Here is a 13,793-nt window from a genome sequence, read left to right as displayed (position 1 = left end):
ACATTTTAATTCCAAGGACCTCCATAACTCTGAGAGTGTACAAATGGAACCAAATCCATTTGGTTCCATTTGTACACTCTCAGAGTTACACACCCGTAAGGGGCCATTTGGAACCCTCTCAAGGAACCACGAGGGTCTCTGGATCACACTTTGAGACCCACTGGTGTAGCAGCACTAGTGTTTCCAGTGACCCAACATGCACAATATCAGCACCCTGACTCTGTTTGACCAGAATATGGAACAGAACCTTAATTAGTATCATTGGTAACACCTGAAGGAAGTAAGGAAGAGGCCCAATTTCTCTCCAAAATGGCTGCTGCGCATAGAGCCTATTAGCCCTCCATCAGCAATTATCAAACTGTGGGCTGGGGGTCCCACTGGTGGGCCGTGAGGATACTGCAAGTGGGCCCCCCAAATAATTGACAGATTTGAACGATGATACAACATTAATATAAAAATATTGTGTATGCAAAAAAACGTTAGTTCCATTGATCCAAGCAGGAAAACAATTGATTTATTTATTAAATTGATTGATTAAATACAAATTGCTCTGAAGATGCACGCGGCCCACCTATCTGACCACTTAACACGGCAGCCGTCAGCGTTCCTTAAGGGGGGGTCCAAATACAGTGACAGGTCTGTAACTCTGACAATTATGGGGTTCCTTGAAATTAAAAGTACCTAGTAGTACCTCTGAGGACCCCCTAGGGGTACCGGACCCCCTGTTGAAGACCACTGCTGTACAGTATACTATGAAATAGCTGCAGTGTCGTGAGGTGATTTGCCTTGTGACATGCGTACACATCACTCTCTCCCTGAATTTTATTAAATTTGCTGGCCGCTACTGTCTGGTCAATAAATGCAAAATAGACACTGCAACGCTAGACCTGTGTCACTGGGTAAGCGAAGGTTTGTACGACGTTGTGTGTGGCGTTTTATAGGAGTGGTTTTCAACCCTTTTCATATCAAGATCCATTATTTATCGGCATTTGAGCCACGGACCACCGTTTGATGAGATTTAGACTCTCAGACCCAATATTTTGTTATCGTTGGATACGATTTTGTCCGCAATTCCATGCTGTATTGATGTTGGTACCAATAGGAGAGACAACGTTGATCAAAATAGCAATTCTTGAATTAAGTAATAACAGATGTTTAACAATAATTTAACTCTTAAGAGAGTAAAATGAAACCAAATGGACCCTTACGGGTCCATTTGGTTTCATTTTACGCTCTCAAGAGTTAAAGATCTATAAGGGTCCATTTGGTTACCAACTCTCCATCATTTAGCTGGGGACCACCTGGAACCTCCTCAAGGACCACCGGTGGTCCCCGGACCACTAGTTGAGTACCACTGCTTTATAGGGTCAAGGGTCAAGTGATGGCATCTTAGATGTTAAGCTCATATTGAGACATATTGAGAAGGGAGCTAAGAAACGGTTTTCATCTCGCAGATTATTCTCGGAATGTGTGTGTGTGTGTGTGTGTGTGTGTGTGTGTGTGTGTGTGTGTGTGTGTGTGTGTGTGTGTGTGTGTGTGTGTGTGTGTGTGTGTGTGTGTGTGTGTGTGTGGTGGGGGGGGGGTCTGGGGATAGACAGATGTTTGTATTTGTTTGTAGGCCGATGATATATTTTTTTTAAATATAAATAAACAAGCAAACACATGGTGCCCGGCGTAACAATGGGGAGAGGGGGGAGGGGGGAGGGGGGAGGGGGGAGGGGGGAGGGGGGAGGGGTCATTTCTCAAGGGCCACCAGCTATCTCTGGGAAAAGCTGATTATGCAAAAGTAGGGAGGTTCAACTAGACAAATTTATGTCTGTATTAATCAAGGCAGAATAATATGAGAGTCTGTGACATGCAGCCTGCTCTGTTAATAACTTGCCGTATAATCAGATAAGGTGCATGTGTCTTAGGGGGGAAAGCATTATCTATGGCGGCATATGGTGACTGGGTTTGAATGGGGGATGTTTCTGGCTGCATGCGGCGCCATTAAACACAATGATAGAAACACTGTCCCGTTTTATGATTTTTTGTCAGTGGTGGACCAAGTATAGTATACTCAAAACCAGTACTTGAGTCAAAGTATACAGTAGATACTCATGGTCAAATGTTACTCAACTAGTGAAAGTTGCTCACTCAGATTTGTACTAGAGTTAAAGTGCTGGAGTACTCGCTTTAAAAAAAAAGGTACATGCTTAAAGAAATACTTTTAATATCAATGCATCGGAATTTTTAAGTGGAGCAATATTTGACAGGGAGTATCTATACTCTTTGTCCACCACCACCACTGTATGCCACCAAAGCCACTGTCATCAGACCGGTTGCACAATAAATGGAAATACATATAAATGAATATAATGCAATAAATAGATGGCATACAGATAAATGCACATGCTACAAAACAGCTAGCCTGGCTTATCATCAGAACTAGGCCTGCAGCCTTGTGTCATGCTGATATACTGTGTACAGAATGACAACACTCCCTCTGGTGTGATAGTGCTTAAAACAGGGGTTCACCAAACCTTTGCAATGCCAAGGACATCAAATAGTGTCAGCCTCTGGCTGTGGCACCCCTATTGTGAAATCTCTAAAAACCATAATGATATTAATAATAATAAAAAAAGAAATGAAAAAAGAGATACAGTGTAGTAGAGGGACATACTAGCAGACCTAAGCCCTGGGTGACCCCAGTCAACTAAAGTATGGGGTTTAAGTGGTCAAACTGACACTGAGGATTTTAATGTCAGCTCAGCAGAAAGAACCGCCCCCCCCCCCCCCCCCCCCACCGCACCCACTCGCTGTCAGCCAATCACCACTGTCGCTTTCCCTCGGTCAACTTTGACTCTCCTGTTACAGCTCACAATGTCATCGACCAATGAAGCTCATTTGTGCTTTATGTTAGGAGTAAAAGAGAGAGAGAGAGAATGAGAGAGAGAATGAGAGAGAGAGAATATGAGAGAGAGAGAGAGGTAATGACATAAACATCAATCTGTCTGAACCGCTGCTTAACCCATTAAGACCTGAGAAGATTCTAGAAATGTCTTCTAAATCCTAAAACAAATTTGAAAAAAAAAACCCAATTTTTTTTTTCCTCGATTTTTCAAAAATAGCAGATCTACAAGTTCATAGCGCGGCACTCGGTGCCGCGCTATGAGCTTGTATATCTGCTATTTTTGAATAGCCTAAAGAAATCTAAAGTGACACAGATGCGTTCCAGGTATCAATGGGTTAAATGACTGTGTAACCTTTACAGCACTGTTAAGGAAAGATGTATAATTTCCGCATATTAAAAAAAAGAAAGAAAGAAAGAGGAGCAGAGGTAATAAAAAAGAGTCCATAGCTGATGCACTTTCACTTTACTGGTCGCGCGGTGGGCTTTTTATGTCCAGTCAAAAGGTGTCCGCTCCCCAAGAGTCACTTTGTGAAAGACTCGCGGAGATTCCCCTTGCTTTTAAAAAGCACATTAAGATATTCCGTGAAATTTAACTGATTTAAAAATTGCTCGGAACAACAACAGATTGAGAGCCGTAAAAAGTGGCGTTAAAGCTTTATTACCTGGTGACATTCCCCACATAATGGAAATATTTTACAATGCCTCCCATTTATGGACCTCTATCCGCCATCAATTATATTACGCAAGAAACATCATCATCACCCGCTGGCGTTAACTGTCTTATATTAAAACAGGTTCCCTGTAACGCGGAGGTAAAATCGACTGGCTTATATGTAGCCTGGAACTAAATTCAAAGCGCCGCCATATTTAACGTCACATTTTTTTTATTACCTGGCAAGCATATGTTAGAATGGCTACAGATGATGAAGCTGGCTTCTGGGCAAACTGATCACTAGACCTTTCTTTTATTAACAGGATCCGGCAAAACAGTTTTTTGACCTTTGTCAAGGGCTTGTTGGAAACGCAGGTCCTGGCGGTGACGGTACTATAGCCCGCAGCGTGCTGTGAATATGCAAAGCTTGCTTTGTTTGCGTTTGTTGTTGTTTTTTCTCTGCAAGGCTTCAACGGGAAAATGTGAAATTGTTTGGAGACCTTTTGGCTCCCAGGGTCTTCACTGGGGGGAAAAGCCACGCAGAGCTGAGGTCTGCAAGAACGTTTGATGGTGCTATGTTAGTTTGAGCATATGCCTGATTCCAGTGGTGTAAAGTAACTAAGTACATTTACTCAAGTGCTGTACTAAAGTACAGTTTTTAGGTATTTTTACTTTACTGGAGTATTTCCAAATTCTACATCTCACAGGCAAATATTGTACTTTGACTCCACTACAATTATTTGAAAACTTTAGTTACTAGTTACTTTGCAGATATACATTATTACATTATAAAACATACATTAACCACTTTAGCCCTATTTTATACCTAGGCTATTTGAAAATAGCCTATCTACAAGCTCACGTGAGTGTGTAGATCTGCTATTTTCAAACATTTTAGTACTTAAGTAAAACATTTGAGTACTTTTTCCACCACTGCCAGATTCAGACCTACAATACAGTACTGTAACGGCCGGTCAGGGGACTCTGAAGCCACACACAACACAACACACACGTCGTTGACCCAGGCAACAAGGCACAATGTGAGCCAAAACCTGCAGTGATTCGACATTTTGTATTTTATGTTGTGGCTCTGTAGGAAGCATTTACAGCACCTTCAAGCACCTCAAGGATAAATAAGTGAAATTGGAAGTTAGAAAAAAAAATTGGAACTGGAATATTACACAATTTAAGCTAATAAATTGGTACTCTCTCCTGATTGGACGAAATTGGCAACCTACCTGGAAAATGTATTGTCTATTGTATTTTTCTGTTTATTGAAGAGCTGGAGAGACGGGCGACCCCTGTTATACTAAACAAACACTATAGTAGCAATAATTACATTCTGAATATAGAGCATTAACTTTTTAATTAAAAACCTTTGTTTTAACCCCCAAAAATATCGCTTACAGCACCTTTAAAGACATGGTAGCAGCCAATGCATCACCTCATTGGAGAAATGAGGAGTAGCTGGGCGGGGCTCTTCACAGAGGAAGTAGCAAGAAGGCAGAAAGGCAGGGGGGGGACAGGGGCAGGTGGTGGCGTGTGTGTGTCTGTGTCTGTGTCTGTGTCTGTGTGTGTGTGTGTGTGTGTGTGTGTGTGTGTGTGTGTGTGTGTGTGTGTGTGTGTGTGTGTCTGTGTGTGTGTGTGTGTGTGTGTGTGTGTGTGTGGGGGGTTGGCGGGGGGGCTCAGCCGGTGCATGTGTACCCATGGCGGAGGTATATTGACGGACATATTTCCCACGGCTCGGTGTGGCGTCAGGATCATGGCACATGATTACAGGAGGATCAGCATGATCGGCTGTCGCTGCTTTGGCCGACATCTGTCGGGTGAGGTGACACAAGCTGTGACACGAGGTCGCCACCAGACATGAAAGACTGGCCAACACGTTTCTAAAAGCGCTCTTAAAAGTCATGTTCCAAAGGAAAAGCTATAAGACCTTTTAGCACAGGAACAACAGTAAATCCCGATTTACACTTGGTTGCGCTGAAAATAGCTGATCTACAAGCACACAACCCGTGGCATCATCACAACGCATTGTGCGCTTGTAAACCGGCTTTTCTTCGGCATATAACAGTGTAGGGGCATTTTAGGCTGCAACCTTTTGAATCAGGAGGTCACGGTTTTAGAAACAAGTATTATGTGCCGAGCATCACTCTGAACAAACAGACACAAAGCGATACATGACAGAGAATGCAATTGAACCATAATCCACTGATCAAACAGCATGTCCTTCACTAAAACCCATATCTGTCCATCTTCAGAAGACGGATTATTTTCCCCGGGGGAAAGTAATTGCGCAGTTCATAACACTGGAGATGTGGATTAAGGAATTCATTACAGGGTTTTCAGCAGAGCACAGCTTGTATACAATTACCTTTAAATCCAGCCAAGAGATATAAAAAGAAAAAAAAATCATTTCCTCAATATGGAACGCTAGTCTGCTTTGAAGTGACCCTCCCTTTCAAGGAATAGAAAATGATCTCCGAGCTAAATCCGCTCTTCATTTTAATCTCGGAGATTTTGAGAGGGGAGAAATACTCAAACATATGGCCTACGTTTTTGGTAATGTCAAGTCATCGGGGGGAGCGCATGGAAGCTGGAAGCCCCTTTTTGCAACGGGACGTGAGCCTGTGATTAAAATGTCAGACGTTCACCATTACATATGCTGGGAGGAAATCCTCTTCTCCTTGAGGATTGCCGTTGTGCCGTTATACCAACATGTTAACCGGTGACCTCGCCATGTGGAACACATGAGCATGAATGCTAACAGCTATAACGATATAAGTTCCATGATTACAACAAATGCATGATGATGAATGAAATCACTAGTTTGCAGAGTAACTGGTACACACCAGTAATCCTGTAATTACTAATTTAGAAACTTGGACAGGAAACAAATTTAATCGAACTATTTTTGGATAATCTTCAGTAACTAAACATTTCATGCACTTCCAAGTGCTCTTCCCAGATCGAATCATGTGAATCTCTGGATCCATGTGGGAACGGCATGATTCCAATGTTGATCTTGATGGACTTGCCTGTGACGTCAGCCATCTATGTCAGGCCCTATGTCTAAGTCTATGTCAAACCCTCCAAAATATTCATATTTCATCATCATATTTGAACTGGGGACCCCCCCCCAAAAGAATCATATCTGAACTGGTGACCCATTTGAACTGGCGACTCCCCAAAATAATCATATTTGAACTGGAGAACCCCAAGTACTTGCATGGAATTGAGGCATTAAATCTAGCTTGACTCATGCAGTTCCCACAGATAAATATTGTAAAAAATAGCAGATCTACAAGCTCACAACGCCTCGCAAGCTTGTAGATCGTCTATTTTCCAAATCTTTGCCTCTTTCTTATATTATTTGACAATTTGGCCAATGTTTGACCAGTTTTTATAGAATAGTTTGTTGATTACTTTTGATGCAGTAATGGTATTTTTTTTAGGTATTAAAAAGGTCTTAAAGGTCCTTAAATTATCACTTTACTGTCATCTGGGGACCCCCCTAAATCATGTGGGGACCCCCTGGGGGTCCCAACACACAGGTTGAGAACAACTGATCTATGATGTATCTATGCTGATGTATGACTCCAATTTTGGGCAAGGTCCGGTATAGTCGTGTTTTGACACGAGTGATAAACACATTGGGTAAATATGAGAGGTCAGTTGTGACAGTTACTTAATGGGCAGAGTGGTCACATCACGAGTGAACTCGTGATCGTAGATTTGAACAGAGACATGGCCAGTTCAGTTCATGGCCATGGGACTGGCAGCAGCAGGATTCGCGGGCTATGAAACAAAAGCCAGCTGAAACAAGCCATCCTGGACTCATCTATACAGCAATGTAGAAGTAGGCTACTCTGTTACAAGTAAAAGTCCGGAATTCATAATTTACTGGAGTAAAAGTACGAAAGTGTTGGTATCAAAATGTACTTAAAGTACCAAAAGTAAAAGTATTCATTATGCAGAATGTCCCATTTCACAACTTTTCAAGTGTATGAAATGTATAGAAAATCGTTCGAAAATAGTCAAAGTTTAATAGGGCTGAAGTGGTTAATGTATGTTTTGTAATAATAATCATACGAAGTATAGTAACTAAAGTTGTCAAATAATTGTAGTGGAGTCTACTTCTGCGGCCAACTGGCAGTGTGCAAAATACATTTTTGTGAGATCATCTCCAGACAAAAAAAACTGATGGCGAGGTGCACCACTTTGCTATTCAGCACTTTAACTACTTAAACCATCTATACTAATAGTAAACTAATACTTAGTTGACCGGGGTCGGCTCCGTATTCATCCGCTCTTTTTCCCCATCTACACCAAATCCCTTCGCTGAAAATAGCTGAGCTTGTAGATCAACTATTTGCGTAGAATGTTTGCCCCCAGAATAGGGATGCTATATAGGGTTCAAGTATAAAAAGTGGGCGTTGCTCCAACACTGCACATTCATCCGCAGGGACATTCATTAATTGCAAAGTTAGCACCGCGGTGAAACGGGCAGGCCTGTTTGGCTGTTGTTTATGGCATATCAAGAAGACGGTCATTTACATGAGTAATGTGAGCCGCGATTTTACCACCGCCGGTGTTTATGACAGATCAGGCGTCCAACTGCATTTTCATTCCAGTTATTTTTGCTTTAATGCAAGTGTGAATCAATTAATTCTGTCATAAAAGGGCCACCGTAAACTGTGTGCCCAAGTTAATGAGAGCTGCATTACCACATCATTACACCAGCTGGCATAATGAAGCATGTGTTGTTTGTCATAATATATGCTGCCACGCTTAACGGACATAAATTGTTTGGATTGGTGGGTTTGTGGTTCGGTTGTTCGTGACGAGAGAGGAAAGACTTGCACACTGCGGTATTAGACGCTTTCGACCTGCCGTCTCGGTTTGGGAAAGTCACGAGATGTGAAAATGATCAGAAATGTTCTAAAACAACCAAAGATTAGACATCAAAATTGTCCAAAAACATTCAAAAATAGTACTCGCAGATTGAGATTGGCTATTTCCATAGCATAATGAATAATTGCATAGGGCTAAGTTGTAAAGTGCGGGATCCATCCTGGTATCACTTTCCTTCTTGTCACTATGTACAGTATTATAAGCTGTAAACCTTAAAGCTGCAAACTAGAACACCCAGAGATTCTAGAAGAAGGGAATACTACCATGCAAAAAATATTTTCAAATTGCCAAAGTATACATACTGTATATAAGTGGTTTTGTAATAATAATCCAAATCTACAAAGTAACTAGTAACTAATGTTATCAAATAATTGTAGTGGAGTAAAAGTACAATATTTGTCTCTGATATGTAGTGGTATTGAAGTAAAAGTATTGAAAATTGGAAATTCTCCAGTGAAGTAAAAGTACCTAAAAATTGCACTTAAGTACAGTACTTGAGTAAATGTACTTAGTTACTTTCCACCACTGGGTAAAGAAGCCACAGAAGAAGCACAGACTGTTAACACTTGCGTGCCGGCAGCCCTCTTTCGCCTACATAACGTGCCGCACATGGCGATCCCACAGACCATTCTTTCTGAACCTCTGATTGGCTGCTTAGTTCACTCCTGAATCAACACAGTCTCCCCCATGCAGCGGCTATTTGCATTGTAAACATCCATTAGCTGTGTTTACTCAAGGGGTCTGATTTAAACGCTGACGGGAACGCAACGGAAACGGATCTACAAGCTCACAATGCGTCGCGCCGAGACGTGTTGCGAGCTTGCAGATCGTCTATTTCCGATTAGCCGAAGAATGAAATAGCTCATATAGGTGGCAGGTAATCAAATTCTGCCAACTTGCCAAGTAACTAGTAACTAACGTTTCCAAATCATTTTAGTGGTGTAAAACGTACTATATTTGCCTGTGAGATGTAGTGGAGCAGAAGTATAATATTGAAAAATGGTTTACACCAAATTCATTCATTCATTCATGCGACAGGCAGACCAGTGTGGGAGGGTCCTCATCCATCCATCCTGCGCTAAGCTGTCGTCAGCGCAGCAAGGTGTGTGTGTGTGTGTGTGGGGGGGGGGGGCCTGCCCCATCTCAAGGTCACCGGGCCCTTCAACCACCGTGGGATGATGATGAGTAGCACTCAGTCTGTGCCAGCCAGCCAGCCAGCCAGCCTGGGTCTGCCTGGCCCCGTGTTACCTTGACTGAGGGGAGGAGGGGAGGGCAGGGTGCCCTCCTGCCGCTTTGTAACTGGTACCAAATGGTGCCTCCCCTCTGGAGCCCTGACCCACGAGCAGGCAGTGTCCCAGTGCAGCTCATTGCCGGGGCTGGAGGATGGGCAGGCAGCTGTCTTCTGTCAGCAGGCCGGCCGATCGCGAAGATCATCGCGCGCACACACACACACACACGAAGGCACCTGGTGTAAAGTAACTAAGTACATTTACTCAAGTACTGTACTTAATTAAAATTTTGAGGTACTTTTACCTTACTGGAGTATTTCCAATTTTCAGACAAATATTGTACATTTACTCCACTACAATTATTTGAAAACTTTAGTTACTAGTTACTGATTTTGATTATCATTACAAAACATACATTAACCACTTCAGCCCTATATACATTTCAGTCATTTGAAAACAGCCGATCTACAAGCTCACAATGCGTCGCGATGCGATGCATTGTGAGCTTGTAGATCTGCTATTTTCAAATGATTTTTATACAATTTAGTTGTGAAATGGGACATTCTGCATAATGAGTATTTTCTACTTTTGGTACTTTAAGTACATTTTGATACCAATACTTTTGTACTTTTAGTAAAAAAAAAATTATTCCGGACTTCTACTTGTAACAGAGTATTTCTACATGGCAGTATTGATACTTTTACTGAAATGTGAGTACTTTTTCCACCACTGGAAGGCACACACACACACACACACACACACACACACTCACACTCACACTCACACACCCCTACCTCTTCGGCAGGACCAGACTGGCGGAGGTGTTTAAAAGCAGGCCCTCGGCTGAAATTTCACAGCTCTGAGAAGTTTGTATGTTTTTTTTCGGACTTATACAGCCATCTAAACTGGGTCTGGGTGTGCAGCTCATTCGAAGGCGGGTCTGATCGCTGATTATATGAAAGGCCTCTGTGAAATGGCGCCCAAATTAACACGAGTGCACACGACTGATCAAACTCCTCTCATTTAAAAATCTACCTCGTTAATTTTGAGAGAAATAAAAGAGAACCCACGCCACCCCCACCTGAACTTTCCCTCTCGGGTGGTGTATAGGCTATCGCCGGGCCGGCGCGGTGCTGTAGACAGGGGCTCCTCTGAGGAGCGTCGTTATATGCTTCTTGATGGAGAGAAGCTGCATAATTAATTTGTATATTCTAACATGACAGATGTTTGATTTTGGCTGTAAAAGTAATTAATAAGAAGAGAGAGAGAGGGGGACAGAGAGGCAGATTGCCGGGAGATTATTTACGAAGACTCCTTGCCGAGCACGTTGTGGGGGGGGTGGGGTGGGAGGGAGGGGGGTGAGTTGAATCGGGGTGGCAGCGGCGGCGGGGGGGGGGGGGGGTATCGGGTCTCACTCATGCCCCCGACGTCACCTGCTCCCACAAACACAGCTGTGCCAAGCCACCGTCAACGGCAAACATTTGTTTAATGTCCTTCGATCTCCCCCCGGGAGTTTGTGTGTGCCACACACACACACACACGCACCCACGCACGCACTACTGCCATGTTCTTTTAGTACAGCAATGACATGGGAGTCTGAACAGTAAAATCCTCAGTGTTCATTTAAAGGTGATACATACAGTACATCTAGTGGAACTGCGTCAGGTCAGGAGCGAGACACCGACTTTGGACCAAAAGGCATTCAGGAAGATGAACACGGAGGAAAAGGCTGGGTGTGTGTGGGTGGGGGTGTGTGGGCTACTGATAAAGAAGAAATAATCAGACGCGAGTCTGTGTTTTGCAACAGCAGGGACGAGACAATTTATGCTTCAATCTAGGGACAAACTTCTGCTTTTCTTTTTTCCTTTTTTTTCACCCCACCCACCCCCCTCCTCGTTTTTATTACCGAGCTGTACGGCTTGAGAAGATAATAATGAAGTGTAATGGATGCCAAACACTGCGGACAGGGAGTGAATGTAATTTCCTCAATGAGGCCATAAATCTCACGCCAGGCCTTTTTACTGGAAAGTCTTGCGGGGTATTCAAATCCAGGCTCAGCCTCTGATTGAAGCAATCACAGCACATCGCAGCCTTGTAATTGGACAGAAGGTTAGCGCAGGTGACCTGCCACCGTGTCATGTTGTTTATAGAAGGAAGTGGAGGCCACAGTGTTCTTCGGGGGAGGGGGGAGGGGGGGTTCCCATTAGTACGCCGTGATTAAAAACAAAGCGTCCCATATCAAGTGTTGAGTGAGAGTGATTAATTCACCCCTCTCTCGTTTTATTGTATATATTGTTATGACAAGATCGGGGTCTTGTTTCATTTAGTCGCACCCCGTGAAGTCTATGGGGCTTACGTTGATTCAGACCAATAGCTCAGGCTAACCGTGGCGGCAAACGGGTGACAAGTCGGGGACGGATTTGACCATCTGTTAGAGGTTTGACGAGATATCCCCGCGACGGTGCACGTTGACGAGGACACCGACCTTGACTAACCCCTCCCCCCACTTCTAACCGTAACCCTTAACCGTCCCTGCCCTAGGCCATAACATCCTCCAACCGAAATGTAACCATCCTCCTTTGTTTCAGGTGTTTTAGCGCAGTGGTTGCCAAACGTTTTAGCCGAGACCCAAAAGAGAAATTTGATGTCTCTCTGGGACCCAAACTATAGTGAAAGTAGCCGATCTACAAGCTCACAACACGTTGCGCAACGTGTTAGAGCTTGTAATGTAGATCTACTATTTTCACTATTTCTTGTCTTTTTTCCCCCTCTAATTTATGGCGTTTTTAACTTATGAAACATTTAGATCTTTGGGGAGTTTTTTGAAAATCTTTTGAAAAAAATTAAAACTAAATAAAGGGGTATTTACTCGCAACCCATAAAAATGGGTCCACGACCCACTGTTTGGTTAACAGTTTTAGCGGATTCATCAACCTATTACGGGCTGGGAGAGAGAACGGCACTTCCGCATTCGAGTGTCGACTCCCGGGACCGTTGTAAAATGACGTGACAGGCAGGGGATCCCGCCAAACGGTTGACGACACCCCGACCCGTCACATACTGTATACTGCAGTACTACTTGAGAGTGAGCATAGGCTCAGTAAGGACATGTGTAGGCTTATTGGAATTAAACAGTATGTGAATTACAACGTAAAGAACGCATCGATGGCCAGACGGTTAACCACACGAACCCTAGCGTCCCTATTCTGGGCATGTCGTAATAGGTGAACATTCAACGAAAATGGATAAACATTCAGCAAAAAGAATTACAGAATTCTGCAAAAATAGTGCAAACAAATACTTTACTTGCAAGTATGCACTGCAATGTGAACGTGTAGCTTGGCAATTTTTTACTAAAACAGAAAACTGACTAAACAGAGTATATAGAGCATCGCAGTTCCCGCCCCCTCCGGGTGCCGGAAGAAAAAACTCAATGCATTTTTCCCATTGACATTTCCAAAAATATTTATATCTATTAATTTAAGCCTCGAATCAAGCCATCATGACATGACATGAATCATGACCATAAAACGTTTGATTCTGTGATTTTTTTTTTTTTTTAAACGGCAAAACAAGGGTATTTATTAAATATAGTATATCATATAATTAAATATAAAATTTTTAAAAATCACAGAAAAAAACGTTTTATGGTCATGATTCATGTCATGTCATGATGGCTTGATTCGAGGCTTAAATCAATAGATATAAATATTTTTGCAAATGTCAATGGGAAAAGTGCATTGAGTTTTTTCTTCCGGCACCACGAAAAACCAGGAAGTGGGCGGGAACTGCGATGCTCTATAGGGTTTAAGTTTTAAGTGGTTAAGGTCTGGCTGATCTCCTGGTTAAGCCTTATTCTAGCGACATGATGACCCTCTGGTGTAGAAGACCACATGTCTCCTCTGATACATATGGAGTCACCAGCTGCTTCTCTTCATCTGACAGAGGATGATGACAGGGGATGAGGAGGAGTTTTACTGGGAGGACGTTAAAGGGATAGTTCACCCCCAAAATGACATTTTTTCCATTGATTTGTTTTTGTCGCAACCCTAAGCCAATAATTTGATGACCAGCGGACCGGTAGGCAGCGGTTCCGGTAGGAGAC

This window comes from Gymnoscopelus braueri (assembly GCF_963280865.1).
Source record: "Gymnoscopelus braueri genome assembly, chromosome: 7".
Lineage (NCBI taxonomy): Eukaryota > Metazoa > Chordata > Actinopteri > Myctophiformes > Myctophidae > Gymnoscopelus > Gymnoscopelus braueri.
The sequence above is the reverse complement of the archived record's forward strand: the minus strand, read 5'-3'. Positions refer to the sequence as shown.